Raw genomic sequence first — 11,743 nt, forward strand, 5'->3', positions numbered from 1 at the left:
CAAGTAGCTTTTGAAGTTAAAACAACAGGTGTTGTCAGTGCTGGTTCAGTCCTCTGAAGAGGAAAGTCTCTTTGTTCTCTTTTGGACAAGGGCCATGCCTCTCTAATCAGCAATATGAGCGCTTCCTTTGCGGTTTCAGACGGAACATTGCAGAACAAATAATTATCCCTCTCTTGGCTTGTACTGTTCCACTTATAACAGGACACTCGAATGGTGATATCACACTGCCCATCTCTCTCCCTGTGGGCAAAGACAAGGGAAGTACAGGATTTAAAGTTGTAGTCCAGGACTTGAGGCCGAGGCTGTGGACCCTCGGACACAAACAAAGCTAATACCAGTTTTTCTCCAGGACTTTCCTTTTTACTAAGGTAATTGCTATAGATTACATCCGTTGTGTCTGTTTGTACATTAATTTTTTTATTTCCTTGGATAAAGATTAATACAAACTATATTGGGAAGTCTTGCAATTGTAGTCTAGTATTTATTTAATGTCTGAGGTGACATTTTCCCTCCCTTATGGATGGAGGCTAGCTAGTATCAAACAGCACTGGACAAAGCACTTGGAAGGAAAACCAAGTATTGTGAGGTGATGAGGTGAATGGGAGTTGACAGTACTCAGAACATTGCAGAATTGGACTCTGTGGTTCTGATACAGGGACGTACAATGCCTGGGTGGACTGCAGAACACTCACACAGCAAAGCTGAATTTAATGGAGCTCCATGCGAGCATAGTGGTTCACCTGTGCGCTGTACATTGTAGGATAAGGCCATATAAATATAGCTACTAGAGCTGGTCCCCAAAATGGGACAGGGAGGAGGTGTAAAATATTTTTGTGAAAAGATTTTTTTTTCTTGTTTTGAACATTTTTTAATATAATTAAAACTTCAAAATGTAAAACTGTAACTTTCTTTATAGTTGATTGGAAAATGGGAGAGGGGGAAATGTGTAGGAAAGTTTACAGAGAGAAAAAGAGTTTGCTTCCCTTTAGTCCATACAGTCTAATTAGAGAACACACAGGAGAAAAAGAGGGAAGTGTTCATACGAGATGTTTCTTCTTTGCCTTCATTCCTTTCCTGTGTACTATTTATTTCTAAGATTTTCCTATTTATTTCTGTATTTTCAATGGGTTTGTAAGCCTTAACTATTTGCATGGTTTTGGTCTCCGTTTACCCTGCTTTCTTTTTAATAGATTGCTCTTTCTTTCTTTCTTTCTTTCTTTCTTTCTTTCTTTCTTTCTTTCTATTAATTTTATTTTAATCCTACCTCACATACCATAGAGAACAATCTTATCTTGGCCAGAGGATTGGACTCGGGGTAATATTTTCAAAAGTCCCTAAGGACCAGATTTTCAAAAGTGTTTAGACATCTAAAGATGCAGATAGTTGCCCAGTGAGATTTTGAAGGTACCTAAGTCCCATGGGAATTAGGTGCTTGTCAAAATCCTATTAGGTGCCCATTTTCAAAGTGACTTAGGCACTTAGGAACCTAAATCTCATTGATTTTCAATGCCAAACTCACCGTTTAAAATGTTACCCTAAATGAATTACAATTAGATTGTAGTCTGTTACACCTCAAATGTCTGAGTCAATGATTTGCTGAACTCTAGCATAGCCATGAAATGTGCATTAAATCAAATTCTAAAAAATTACAGAGCTGTGAATACTAGTGATTGGATCCTGTGAGGTGCTGAATGCCCCTTAATCTACTCTGAAATGCCTATGAAGTCAGCAGGAGTTGAAGGAGATCTGCAATTCATCGGACTGGCTATTAAAGCTGCAATTATATGCAATGGAAAACTGGGGATGCAGATTTTTGTTTCATAGCCTCCAGCTTGTGCCTCTTAGGGACTAAGACCAAAGGATCTCTGTAAATAATCATTCTGAATTATTATTCTTTAATGAAATATAGAAAGGAGAGATGGAAAAGACATAGCAATGAAGAACTGTACTCTACAGTCTACTTTACAAGGCTTTGTCCAGTCCAGTTTTAAATTACTCAGGTTTTAACAGGGCTTGCCATGCTACAGAGGAACACTTTATGATATTTAGCATTAATTTTCCCTTTACGCAATTACTTCTCATTATTGTTAATAGTACCTAAGAAAATGCTAGAGAATTTCTCTTCAGCTTTCTTGCATTCACCCTTCAAATACTTGTCATATGAAGGGACATAGAAATTTTCACACTGGATCAGACTAGTTCTAGCTCAATATCCAGCCCCTGACAATGGCTAGCATCAGATGCTTCCCAATGAAGTTTTAAACCATTACATTAGTCATATGTGGAATAATCTGCCCCCAGCACTAGGCTTCATTCTGAGTTCTAACAGAGGTTGGCTTAAACACTGATTCATGAGGTCTAATATCCCTTCCCTAACTTTTGTTGTATGCAGTGTTGTTGTAGCCATGTGAAAGCTTGTCTCTCTCTCACCAGCAGAAGTTGGTTCAATAAAAGGTATTACGTCCCCTGTCAGGACTCTCTAAAATTGTTGTTGCCATTAATTACAATTCTGCATATTCTGATATCCATATAAATGTCCCTTTATGAATCCTTATAAGTTCTTGGCCTCAGTGACTTCCTGTGGCAGTGAGTTCCACAGTTTATTTACATAATATGTGAAAAACTATTTACTTTTATCAGTTTGGAATTTCCCACCTTTTGATTTAATTGAATGTCCCTTTACAGAGACTGAGAGAACAGAATTTCCTGCTCTGCCTTCTCTAGATTATTTATTACTTTATATACTGTTATCATGGTCCTTCTTCTTCATCTTCTTTCTACAATAAATAATTCCAGTCTTTTCAATCTGTCTTCATATGTGGGTTTTCCCATTACCTTGATCATTCTTGTTTTTTTGTGAACGCTGCTGAGTTTCACAATAGCCTTTTTGGAGATGGGATGACCAATGCTGCACGCAGTACCTAGATGAGGCCAGGCCAGTGACTTATATAAAGGCATAATATTTTTGTATAATTCTCTATTACTTATGCATACTAACATTTTGTTTGCTTTGTTGACCCACAGAGCAGAGGTTTTCATTAATCTATCTACAGTGAGGTCTGGGTCCCTTTCCTGAGGTGATACATTAATTTAGACCTCTGTAAGGTGTACAAGTTGTTTAAATTTTCCCTTCCAATGTGTATTACATTGCATTTATTGACATTGGGTTTCATTTTCAATCATGTTGCCCATTTTCCTAGCTTGTTTAGGTCTCTCTGAAGTTCTTCACAATCCTCACTAGTTCTGATTGACCTAAATAGCATTGTGTTGTTTTGCTGCCTCATTATTTACGCCCTGCCTTTCCATGCTATTAATAAACACATTATAGAACATGGGATCTCATACAGAACCTTGAGGCCTCCAATGTTAACCTTTTTCCTTGATGAAAACTGACCATTTACTACAACTCTGCTTTCTGCCTTAGAGCCAGTTTTTGATCCATGACTACACTGTGCGTCGCACCCCATGACAACTTAACTTCTTCAGTAGCCTTTTGTGCGGGACCCTCTCTAATTTATCTACTACCTTATTGCCATATTTAAAGAATTCTAAAGGATTCATGAGACATGATTTTCCTTTGCAGAATCTGTTATGGTTAGACCCTATCAGATCATGATCTTCCAGGTGTTTTGTTGTTGTTTTAAATTATCTTTACAACCAATTTACCAAGTACAGTTATAAGGCTTGCTGATCTATATTTCCCCAGATCACCCATAAAGCCTTTTTCAAATACAGGTACAACATTTGTTACCCTCCAGTCCTCAGAAACAATGTCTGTTTTTAATGAGAGATGACATATTTTTGTTAGGAGCTGCTCAGCTAATTCGTACTTAAGAACCTTCAAAATACTGAGATGTACCATCTGGGCCTGGTGACTTACTGATTTATAAATTATTTGGTTGCTCACGCACTGCTTCTTCTGACAGATCAATCTCTGCAACCCAATCTCTGTTACCAGAAAATAGCAGGTCAGGGTAGGACTCTTGCCAATATCCTCTGTGATTCAAAGAAATCATCTAGCTTCTCAGCAGTTTCTCATCCTTAATTGGTCCTTATAAACTCTGGTGATTCAGAAGACCTACTGATATTTTTTTTTTCAGGGTTTCTGCTTCTGCTAAACTTAAACAATCTCTTGTTTGTTTTTATACCTATTTGCTATACAAAATTTATTTTGATTCTTCTAATTTCCCTCTTACCGGTTGTAATTTATGATCCTTTTTATTGGCCTCAGTGGGGTCAGATTTCCAAATTTTGAAGGAACTCTCTTTGGCTTGAATAGCTTCTCAAAACCCACCATGTAGCCATATTGGCTTATTCCTTGCCTTTCTGGTTCTTTTTTCATTCATTGGTACATGCATTTTCTGAAATTTTATTATGGTTTAAGTAGCATCCATGCCACCTCTAGGGAGTTTACTTCATTTGTTTTTTCAAGACCCCCTTATTGATTGTTAAAACCACACACAACTTTCATTGTCTTCCATGGAACTTAGGGCTTCTCTGCACTTCTTACATCAAGCTCTTAATTTTTCTTCATCTATCGAGTCTTCCACCCCTTAACCATACCACGATGAAGGAAAGTTACATACTGTAGATATGTCAGCTAAGATTTCATTAGATTACAGATGTCTTTTGTTGTATTTTCTCTGAATTTCCTTTAATTAGTGGATATATTTATGGTTCTTAGAGGACCTCAAATTTACACAAAGTATTTTAAGGAGAAGACACAGCACTTCTAGAGTGCTAGAAGGCTGTCTCTGATTCTACAAGTATCAGGAGGTAGCCGTGTTAGTCTGTATCTACAAAAACAACAAGGAGTCCTGTGGCACCTTAAAGACTAACAGATTTCCTTGAGCATAAGCTTTTGTGGGTAAAAAAACACTTCTTCAGATGCATGGAGTGAAAATTACAGATGCAGGCATTATATACTGACATACGAAGAGAAGGGAGTTACCTCACAAGTGGAGAACCAGTGTTGACAGGGCCAATTCGATCAGGGTGGATATAGTCCACTCCCAATAACTGATGAGGAGGTGTCAATTCCAGGAGAGGCAAAGCTGCTTTTGTAATGAGCCAGCCACTGCAGAACTAAAATTCATTTGCAAATTTACACAGTATTAATTTGGGCTTGAATAGGGACTGGGAGTGGCCAACTGTATTTTGAGGGTAGCAATCTGGCAAACATCTTCTCCCAACTCACTTTAAATTTTGCAGAAAATTTTTACCTTGGACCAAGTTCTCACCTACTAATTTTAATACAAATCTGCCCTTTTGGTGATTTATGTGGAACCCCAAAATTGAGTTTATAATAGAAACTAAATTGCAGCTGTAACTAGGTAGGGCCTGCATCATTCCATTATATTTACATTATTTTTTATAAATACAGGCAGTTACTAGTATCAGAAGGAGATAAAGTGTGGCTGCTCTATTCTTCACATTTTCTTATGCCACCTTCATCACTATCTATCTGAGTACCTTTCAGTAGTGCACTAAGGGAGGTGACTAACATCTGTCACATACACTTTGTTCTTTTCTTCTCCTCTGGCCTAGAGGAAATTATGTGAACAGTGTAGTTTGGAGGGTGTGTGAGTGTGTTTTCCTTTAAAATAAATTATATGTACTCTATGTTATATGATTATGCTATCAAAGGCAAAATTTAAGAAGTGCGCCTTGCACTTGGAGCAGAAGGTGATGTCTGTGATGGTTTAGTTCCTGTGGAAGTTTGCTCCTGAGAAATTTCTGTCTCCTGTATAGACCAGCTTTGTCCTTGTGGTACAAAATACCATTGTGCCAAAGAAGTGGAGTTGTTGGTCCCATGGCCTGATCTTGGAGCTTCAAGCAATCTTTTAGGAATCTGAGCACCATGAGGCTAGAGACTAATATCTTTAATTTGAGCTGGTATTCTATAGGGAGCTAGTCCAGTGAGTGGAGGACTGATGTTATATTCATGCAGCAGCCTGTGTTGCTGAGGAGACATGCTGCATCTTTCTGTAGTAGTTGGAATGTCCTGCGACTGATGGCTTCATGCCCAGCTAAAAAGCATTGCTAGCCCAGCCAGGAGGTGACAAAGGTGTGTATAACTGAGCCAAATCATCATCCACCGGGATGTGATGGAGTGGCCTAGCCAGCCATAAAAGGTAGAATATGTTTGTGACGTTGCACCCCATAATGCTTTATAGAAATATGCTTATGAATGTAAATATGACATAAATTGAATATGTTTTATGTTACATATGCCATGTAACATATCTTTGCAAAGGTTATGTTCTATTGAATGTATTCATCTTATTTGTATGCATGTATCATTTTTATATCTTGACAGAACAAGGAGTAATGGTCTCAAGTTGCAGTGGGGGAGGTTTAGGTTGGATATTAGGAAAATCTTTTTCACTAGGAGGGTGGTGAAGTACTGGAATGGGTTACCTAGGGAGGTGGTGGAATCTCCTTCCTTAGAGGTTTTTAAGGTCAGGCTTGACAAAGCCCTGGCTGGGATAATTTCGTTGGGGATTGGTCCTGCTTTGAGCAGGGGGTTGGACCAAATGGCCTGCTGAGGTCCCTTCCAACCTTGATATTCTATGATTCTATCTGAAGTTATGAGCATTGGCTCTATGCTTGTATTTACAGTGTTTGCTGTAGGAAGCACGTAAGGCAAATCTGGTCAACATAGTCTGAAGGGGTTATTCAAGTAATTGGGAGTACTTGGCTAACAATGGTCCTTGATAAACACCAATCCACATCTGAGCTTTCCTGGGAACATTCAAACTAGCATATGGACAATGGCATTGGCCTGTAAAGAACTGAGTCATGCATGGACATGTGACTTGCCCATGTGACTCCAAAACTCCACCTTGTAGCTGTAATTCTACATAGGGGGAGAGGGGTTTCCACCCACTAGAGATTATATAAGCCCCTGGGAAACCCCTCCATTTTGTCTTCAGCTGGCTCAAGAGGATGCCTGAAAGAAACTGGAATAAAGGACAGTAATTAAAGGGGTATGAGTGATTTCTGGACCCAGACTAGAAGGAGGCTAGTCTGTCAAAGAAGCTTATTGGAACATCTCTAAGGATGAGATTTATCTGCATTTAGTTTCCTACTGTATTAGACTTAGACTTGCATGTTTTATTTTATTTTGTTTGGTAATTTACTTTGTTCTGTCTGTTATTACTTGGAACCAATTAAATCCTACTTTTTGTATTTAATAAAATCACTTTTTCACTTCTTAATTAACCCAGAGTATGTGTTAATACCTGACGGGGCAAACAGCTGTGCATATCTCTCTATCAGTGTTATAGAGGGTGAACAATTTGAGTTTAACCTGTATAAGCTTTATACAGGGTAAAATGGATTTCTTTGGGGTTTGGTCCCCATTTGGAGCTGGGTATCTGAGTGCTGGAGACAGGAGCACTTGTTAAGCTGTTTTCAGTTAAGCCTGCAGCTTTTGGGGGACGTGGTTCAGACTTCGATCTGTGTTTGCAGCAGGCAAACATGTCTGGCTTGAACAAGACAAGGTACTAAAGTCCCAAACTCGCAGGGAAAACGGGCTCAGAGGTAGTCTAGACCCATCAGGTGGCAGTCCCAAAGGGGTTTCTGTGACCCAAATCATCACAGTGTTTCTTGTGGCCTTTGCTATGTGGGAGTTAAGTGTCTGTGAGGAATGCAGGAGCACTCGTACTGATCCACTGAGCAGGCTGGCCTGTTACATTGCTCCTGTTCATGTTTATGCTATTACTGGCTTTAACAGCCATTTCACTGCAGTACAAATCCCAATGTTCATCTCAGTTCACTAACCCCATCTCTGGAATTTCTATCCCATAACTCACCAGAAATGAGTGAGCAGTCAGTGAGCTTTGTGGACCTCAGATTTCATACTCCTGCAGAGCAGAAGAGAAAACGAAGACCAAAGCATGCCAGGGTCACAGGTACTGTATATTTATAATCTCCTGAATCTATGTCTAACATTATTCTTTTAGCCCTTCTCAAATCTCCTTCCTGAACTTTATCCTACAAACCCTAACATTATATAGCAAGAATCTGTGTTAGAGATTTTTCTCAAATGTCAGTAAAACTATGTTGTTAGTTTTGTGCCAGTTTGTGTGATATGAAGGTACCCCCAGAAATGAATAGTTTTCCAAATATGGGAAGGAGGTGGCTTTGTGCCTACAAAGCCCCGGAATGCAGCAATTTGATTATGAAGTAATAAACCCTTCTATCACTGGGTGGTACTCGCCTTTTAAGAGGGAACAGGCTAGTGCACCTGTGATTGGGTGGCTGACCCCCAGGTGGGCTTTCAGAGAAGGCATCTGGGTGGATTGCTCTGGGAGCAAATATTTACCGTTTTGAGTGCCCTGTTCGGGTTTTCCAGAACTTCCGGTGCCCTGAAGCCTCACCATGGAATCTTTCTGCCAGTCGGCAAAGCTTTGGAGCCATCACTCATGAGAAAGGTCTCTTGGACCTGAGGATAACCACTGACGCGGTTCCAGACTTAGCTACATATATGACCCTCCCTCCTGCTCTTCCTTGTGGGCACCTACCTGAGATTTTAGACTTTCCAGCTGTCACTCGCCCTCAGACTGGGAGTTTATGCTTGCAGTCCCTCTGCACCTGACTGCAATTTCCCAGCAGATCTGATCAGGGGCCACCGCCGGCAGTTAACTCTTTCTCCAAGGGCTATAAGAGTGTATTCCAGTTACCAACCAATCTTCACAAAGCAAACTGCATTTATTCTTAGGACAAAAGCATTAAAGAGAAAACATATTAAAAAACAATAAAATGACCTGTATGCATGCTAAAAGCTTACCTAAGATCACCCTGAGCTCCAACCCCAGGCTCTGGTAGATGTCAATTTTCAGACCCCCACAACTGGGTTTGCCCATTTGCTCCCAAGTTCATGTCAGCATTTAAGATCAGAAACCATACCCCAATTGTATAGTACAACTGTTTCTTTATACTGCTCTGGTCTTTGATTTTCAGTTTCCAAGAACAGGTAAACCCCAGTCAATGGCCCACTCCCCCGGGTGTAACTTCAAAAAGGTGTTTTTGTTGTTGTTGTTGTGGCATAACCAGCATTGTGGAATTTGCATGAACCCCTCCCCAGAGATTCCCCAGGAAATCTACTTGACACTTATTAAGTCCAAAAGTCCATACCTGTCTGGCACATTTCATTATAGTCATTTGGACTCCTTATACTTGCCAGGTCTCCCATCTACAACCATAATGCTGCACAAGCTTTGCATACTATATACAGGGGGCTTTGGGGAATATGATACAAAAAAGGAAGCTGAGTTCTCTTAGATGATTCAGCCTGAATCTCTTGGCTATTCTCCAGAACAGCTTCTAGATAGGCCAGAGTTCTAGTTGCTGCAAGCTAAGGCATCAGTTTACTGGTGCCCTGCAAGGTTTCTTGTAATAACTGTCTTATTTGCAAGCCTCATAAGAAACAGAAATATTTTTACAATGGTTTATATATAGTTTACAGATAGCAGAAAATAAGAAACTAATATTGAACTCACCATCTCACTATATGCTTTCTGTTCGTCTGCATAATCTAATAGTTACAGCCCGCATTGGGTCAAATCCTGATATCCTTACACAATTTCACTCAGTTCTTACTAGGCCACTACTGCAGGGAACATTTTTTACAGGGCCAGATTCTAATTCCTTTCCTTATGGGGAGTAATATCTTACCCCACAGAATAAGGTACTACTCAACATGAGTAAGGATCGCAGAATCTGGTCCTCAGAGAATTCAGCCCCTTTCCCTGTTCATCACTTATCTGAGAACAGGCTTAAATTAAAAAAAAAAAAAGTTTTCTATTTGAAATCATTCAGTATGTGGTTTATGTTCCAATCTTTGAGTTGGTTGTTAACTTAATTTGAAGTGGCTACTGCTTCAAGAATTCACTGTTCATACTTCACTATTTGAGCTATATGAGTTGTCACCTAAGTCACATGGTATTGTTTTTGCTTCCTAATTGGATGACTCTGATAAAGGTCAAATTGGAAATCTGGCACAAATTTTGAACAGTGTGTGTAATTAACCAGTGGAACAGATGACAAAGGAATGTGATAATTCTCCACCATTTGGAGTCTTTAAATGGAGATTGACTCTCTTTCTATAAGATATAACCTAGTTCAGCCATAACTTATTGGTTTTAGAAACAGGAATTACTGTCAAGTATCAGAGGGGTAGCCATGTTAGTCTGGATCTGTAAAAGCAGCAAAGAGTCCTGTGGCACCTTATAGACTAACAAACGTATTACAGCATGAGCTTTTGTGGGTGAATACCCACTTCGTCGTATGCATTACTGTGTGTTTGGTCTATGGCCTGTGTTTTATTATGCAGGAACTCAGACCTGATGATCATAACGTTGCCTTCTAGCCTTAACATCTATGAACTTATATTCCCGCCTACTGTAATGACAATTTCATAGACCTGTCTCTCCATCCTTGCCATCCTTCCATCCATTCCAGATGTCTTTCCTTTCCTATCAGAAATTAGTGAGCAGGAAATGGCCTACTCTGATCTGGAGTTTCACACTCTTTCAAAGCAGAAGAGGCAGCAAAATATTATGCATTATGAGCTGCTGGCTCCTTACTTTCTTTTATCAAAGTGTTCATAGCAAAACATCCTCCTCCTGCTGTAGCTACTGTCCATGGTCTCATATTTCAGAAACAATAAAATTAGAATTTTGTCTACTGTGGCAGGAAATGGCACATTACTGGGAACTTGCTTAGGTCCACATTGGGCCAGGGCCTGGGCAGAAATTGGGATGTGACAGGTCTGGCCTTCACCAGGAGCAACTGTTTTCCCCAAGTTGTCTCAATTCATGCCAGATTTATTGAGCACACATTCAATAGTTATTATTATTGGATTGGTTTAGCTCCAATGGGGGGTTCTGGCTTTGGTAGACTGGTGTGGCTGAGAGCTCTGATCTGATCCCAGAGTCTCAGGACAGGGGCACATTCTAGCCATGTTTTCTTTCATTTTCTCTCTCTTATTTCTGTTAGAATTTCCTCCATCTTCACCATGGCTCCTTACAGTGATTCTGGGGCTCCTCTGTCTGGCTTTGCTAGTAACGGCAAGGGTTTGGGTTGCCATGGGTAAGTATTTGCCAAGACAGCAACAAAACAGGATCTGAACCATTATAACTTTTAGAAGGGCTTGGTATGCGGTGTGTAAATGCATGTGTGAGACACTGTCATAGTTTGCATTACTTTGTGAAAAACAACTTTCAGTTGGTATTCAGAGCCTGTTGCCTGCCGAGTGTGATTTGAATATTACCTGTAAAACATGTGAGAAGCTGAGATACTTTTAAGGTTGTGTCTACACAACATTTTGGAGCAAGAAGGAGCAAGCCTTCAAGCCCAGGTCAACAGACTCAGGCTAGTGGGGCTTCCACTAATGCTCTACAAATCGCTGTACAGACAGAACTTTGAAGTTACGTTCTGCGGTGCAGCTCCAGCTCTGAAGCCTAGGGAGAGGGGTGGTCCTAAGGGTCCTTCTGAGTGAACACTTGAGTTGATTTGAGACTTAAACTATCTACAGTTTAAATGTGGTTAGAAATGGCATCATGACTAGGACTGGGTGAATTTTTGTCAGTGAATATTTTATTAGCCAAAAAATGCATTTTTCAGGGCACTGAAACTATTCGTGAATTCAGGTAGAATGCAATGAATACTTTGGCCAAAAATTAATTTTGTATTTAAGAAAGAGAAATGGTTTGTTTCAGTGATTTCAGAATAAAAA

The 11,743-nt window shown here is 39.8% G+C and overlaps 1 long non-coding RNA gene across 1 annotated transcript; it reads left to right on the forward strand.

Moving 5' to 3' along the window:
• Positions 1–208: 208 nt before the first annotated feature.
• LOC117870944 lies at positions 209–11,623 on the forward strand. The gene is made up of 3 exons (XR_004644088.1): positions 209–368; positions 7,821–7,916; positions 11,005–11,623. It is a non-coding gene; the product is annotated as an uncharacterized LOC117870944 (long non-coding RNA).
• Positions 11,624–11,743: the final 120 nt, after the last annotated feature.

The sequence above is a fragment of the Trachemys scripta genome, chromosome 1 (assembly GCF_013100865.1).
Source record: "Trachemys scripta elegans isolate TJP31775 chromosome 1, CAS_Tse_1.0, whole genome shotgun sequence".
NCBI lineage: Eukaryota > Metazoa > Chordata > Testudines > Emydidae > Trachemys > Trachemys scripta.